Genomic DNA, 5,000 nt, shown 5'->3' on the forward strand with positions numbered 1-5,000 from the left:
TGTAGAACACCAGAAACTATCTTCCAGTCAGCACAACTTGGTACAAGCACATCTGTGTCATAAGCAAGCTTGCTGCGTTATCAATAGTTTCAAGTTTGATCCCACCTTGGGGCACCTTAGATTTTCTACCTACATAGTATGAATCAACCTAAGTTCTGTAAAGTAAATATAGGTTGATGGAAACCGTATGGAAGCCTGTTTGGTGGCCTGTATTTATTGCCCAGTTGTATACTTAATCTATGATCCAGTTAAACACACTCACTGACCCTTGGGTTGCTCTTATTAAAGTTCACACTGTTATAAGCTCTGGGATCAAATATTTAATGTTGATGACACTGTAGACTGGCTGCCCTTCCCTTTTAACCTTTTTGTAAATCATAAAAATACAACTTTGTCTTCTTACTTTGATATTCAAACATTCAAACCCTCTACTTTTCATGTCCCCAGGGGTTGATAAAATAAACTGACAGTCATGCACTGGGATTGATTGCATCATGGCAATTTTATCATATTCTTGTGTAAAATCTCCTTCAGCAAAATTCACCCTTCTAAAAGCATCTCAATCAGGCCCACAAGTTGCTCTGTCCACCAGGCCCACAAGTTGCACTGTCCATCAGGCCCACAAGTTGCGCTGTCCATCAGGCCCACAAGTTGCACTGTCCATCAGGCCCACAAGTTGCACTGTCCATCAGGCCCACAAGTTGTGCTGTCCATCAGGCCCACAAGTTGCACTGTCCATCAGGCCCACAAGTTGCGCTGTCCATCAGGCCCACAAGTTGTGCTGTCCATCAGGCCCACAAGTTGCACTGTCCATCAGGCCCACAAGTTGCTCTGTCCATCAGGCCCCCAAGTTGCACTGTCCATCAGGCCCACAAGTTGCACTGTCCATCAGGCCCACAAGTTGCGCTGTCCATCAGGCCCACAAGTTGCACTGTCCATCAGGCCCACAAGTTGCACTGTCCATCAGGCCCCCAAGTTGCACTGTCCATCAGGCCCACAAGTTGCACTGTCCATCAGGCCCACAAGTTGCACTGTCCATCAGGCCCACAAGTTGCGCTGTCCATCAGGCCCCCAAGTTGCACTGTCCATCAGGCCCCCAAGTTGCACTGTCCATCAGGCCCACAAGTTACTCTGTCCATCAGGCCCACAAGTTGCGCTGTCCATCAGGCCCACAAGTTGCACTGTCCATCAGGCCCACAAGTTGCGCTGTCCATCAGGCCCACAAGTTGCACTGTCCATCAGGCCCACAAGTTGCGCTGTCCATCAGGCCCACAAGTTGCTCTGTCCATCAGGCCCACAAGTTGCACTGTCCATCAGGCCCACAAGTTGCGCTGTCCATCAGGCCCACAAGTTGCTCTGTCCATCAGGCCCACAAGTTGCACTGTCCATCAGGCCCACAAGTTGTGCTGTCCATCAGGCCCACAAGTTGCACTGTCCATCAGGCCCACAAGTTGTGCTGTCCATCAGGCCCACAAGTTGCTCTGTCCATCAGGCCCCCAAGTTGCACTGTCCATCAGGCCCACAAGTTGCACTGTCCATCAGGCCCACAAGTTGCACTGTCCATCAGGCCCACAAGTTGCACTGTCCATCAGGCCCACAAGTTGCGCTGTCCATCAGGCCCCCAAGTTACTCTGTCCATCAGGCCCACAAGTTGCACTGTCCATCAGGCCCACAAGTTGCACTGTCCATCAGGCCCACAAGTTGCACTGTCCATCAGGCCCACAAGTTGCGCTGTCCATCAGGCCCACAAGTTGCACTGTCCATCAGGCCCACAAGTTGCTCTGTCCATCAGGCCCCCAAGTTGCACTGTCCATCAGGCCCACAAGTTGCACTGTCCATCAGGCCCACAAGTTGCACTGTCCATCAGGCCCACAAGTTGTGCTGTCCATCAGGCCCACAAGTTGCACTGTCCATCAGGCCCACAAGTTGCACTGTCCATCAGGCCCACAAGTTGCACTGTCCATCAGGCCCACAAGTTGCGCTGTCCATCAGGCCCACAAGTTGCACTGTCCATCAGGCCCACAAGTTGCTCTGTCCATCAGGCCCCCAAGTTGCACTGTCCATCAGGCCCACAAGTTGCACTGTCCATCAGGCCCACAAGTTGCACTGTCCATCAGGCCCACAAGTTGTGCTGTCCATCATGCCCACAAGTTGCACTGTCCATCAGGCCCACAAGTTGCGCTGTCCATCAGGCCCACAAGTTGCTCTGTCCATCAGGCCCCCAAGTTGCACTGTCCATCAGGCCCACAAGTTGCACTGTCCATCAGGCCCACAAGTTGCACTGTCCATCAGGCCCACAAGTTGCACTGTCCATCAGGCCCACAAGTTGCGCTGTCCATCAGGCCCCCAAGTTACTCTGTCCATCAGGCCCACAAGTTGCACTGTCCATCAGGCCACAAGTTACACTGTCCATCAGGCCCACAAGTTGCACTGTCCATCAGGCCCACAAGTTACACTGTCCATCAGGCCCACAAGTTGCACTGTCCATCAGGCCCACAGTTACACTGTCATCAGGCCACAAGTTGCACTGTCCATCAGGCCCACAAGTTGCACTGTCCATCAGGCCCACAAGTTACACTGTCCATCAGGCCCACAAGTTGCACTGTCCATCAGGCCCACAAGTTGCACTGTCCATCTGGCCCACAAGTGCACTGTCCATCAGGCCCCCAAGTTACACTGTCCATCAGGCCCACAAGTTGCACTGTCCATCAGGCCCACAAGTTACACTGTCCATCAGGCCCACAAGTTGCACTGTCCATCAGACCCACAAGTTGCACTGTCCATCAGGCCCACAAGTTACACTGTCCATCAGGCCCACAAGTTGCACTGTCCATCAGGCCCACAAGTTACACTGTCCATCAGGCCCCCAAGTTGCAACTGTCCATCTGGCCCACAAGTTGCGCTGTCCATCAGGCCCACAAGTTGTGCTGTCCATCAGGCCCACAAGTTGCACTGTCCATCAGGCCCACAAGTTACACTGTCCATCAGGCCCACAAGTTGCACTGTCCATCAGGCCCACAAGTTGCACTGTCCATCAGGCCCACAAGTTGCCTGTCCATCAGGCCCACAATTTGCACTGTCCATCAGGCCCCCAAGTTACTCTGTCCATCAGGCCCACAAGTTGTGCTGTCCATCAGGCCCACAAGTTGCACTGTCCATCAGGCCCACAAGTTGCACTGTCCATCAGGCCCACAAGTTACACTGTCCATCAGGCCCACAAGTTGTGCTGTCCATCAGGCCCACAAGTTGCACACTGTCCATCAGGCCCACAAGTTGCACTGTCCATCAGGCCCACAAGTTACTCTGTCCATCAGGCCCACAAGTTGTGCTGTCCATCAGGCCCACAAGTTGCACTGTCCATCAGGCCCACAAGTTGCACTGTCCATCAGGCCCACAAGTTACACTGTCCATCAGGCCCACAAGTTGCACTGTCCATCAGGCCCACAAGTTGCACTGTCCATCAGGCCCACAAGTTGCACTGTCCATCAGGCCCACAAGTTGCACTGTCCATCAGGCCCACAAGTTACACTGTCCATCAGGCCCACAAGTTGCACTGTCCATCAGGCCCACAAGTTGCACTGTCCATCAGGCCCACAAGTTACACTGTCCATCAGGCCCACAAGTTGTGCTGTCCATCAGGCCCACAAGTTGCACTGTCCATCAGGCCCACAAGTTGCACTGTCCATCAGGCCCACAAGTTACTCTGTCCATCAGGCCCACAAGTTGTGCTGTCCATCAGGCCCACAAGTTGCACTGTCCATCAGGCCCACAAGTTGCACTGTCCATCAGGCCCACAAGTTACACTGTCCATCAGGCCCACAAGTTGCACTGTCCATCAGGCCCACAAGTTGCACTGTCCATCAGGCCCACAAGTTACACTGTCCATCAGGCCCACAAGTTGTGCTGTCCATCAGGCCCACAAGTTGTGCTGTCCATCAGGCCCACAAGTTACACTGTCCATCAGGCCCACAAGTTGCACTGTCCATCAGGCCCACAAGTTGCACTGTCCATCAGGCCCACAAGTTACTCTGTCCATCAGGCCCACAAGTTGCACTGTCCATCAGGCCCACAAGTTGCGCTGTCCATCAGGCCCACAAGTTGTGCTGTCCATCAGGCCCACAAGTTGCACTGTCCATCAGGCCCACAAGTTACACTGTCCATCAGGCCCACAAGTTGCACTGTCCATCAGGCCCACAAGTTGCACTGTCCATCAGGCCCACAAGTTGCACTGTCCATCAGGCCCACAAGTTGCACTGTCCATCTGGCCCACAAGTTGCACTGTCCATCAGGCCCCCAAGTTACTCTGTCCATCAGGCCCACAAGTTGTGCTGTCCATCAGGCCCCCAAGTTACTCTGTCCATCAGGCCCACAAGTTGTGCTGTCCATCAGGCCCACAAGTTGCACTGTCCATCAGGCCCACAAGTTGCACTGTCCATCAGGCCCACAAGTTACACTGTCCATCAGGCCCACAAGTTGCACTGTCCATCAGGCCCACAAGTTGCACTGTCCATCAGGCCCACAAGTTACACTGTCAATCAGGCCCACAAGTTGCACTGTCCATCAGGCCCACAAGTTGCACTGTCCATCAGGCCCACAAGTTGCACTGTCCATCAGGCCCACAAGTTACACTGTCCATCAGGCCCACAAGTTGCACTGTCCATCAGGCCCACAAGTTGCACTGTCCATCAGGCCCACAAGTTACACTGTCAATCAGGCCCACAAGTTGCACTGTCCATCAGGCCCACAAGTTGCACTGTCCATCAGGCCCACAAGTTGCGCTGTCCATCAGGCCCCCAAGTTACTCTGTCCATCAGGCCCACAAGTTGTGCTGTCCATCAGGCCCACAAGTTGCACTGTCCATCAGGCCCACAAGTTACACTGTCCATCAGGCCCACAAGTTGCACTGTCCATCAGGCCCACAAGTTACACTGTCCATCAGGCCCACAAGTTGCACTGTCCATCAGGCCCACAAGTTGCACTGTCCATCAGGCCCACAAGTT

At 53.8% G+C, this 5,000-nt stretch overlaps 1 protein-coding gene across 1 annotated transcript in view; it reads left to right on the forward strand.

The window, feature by feature from the left end:
- LOC115219004 overlaps positions 1-5,000 on the forward strand; it is a 62,633-nt gene that overhangs the window by 35,015 nt on the left and 22,618 nt on the right. The window lies entirely within an intron of this gene.

This window comes from Octopus sinensis, linkage group LG14 (assembly GCF_006345805.1).
Source record: "Octopus sinensis linkage group LG14, ASM634580v1, whole genome shotgun sequence".
Lineage (NCBI taxonomy): Eukaryota > Metazoa > Mollusca > Cephalopoda > Octopoda > Octopodidae > Octopus > Octopus sinensis.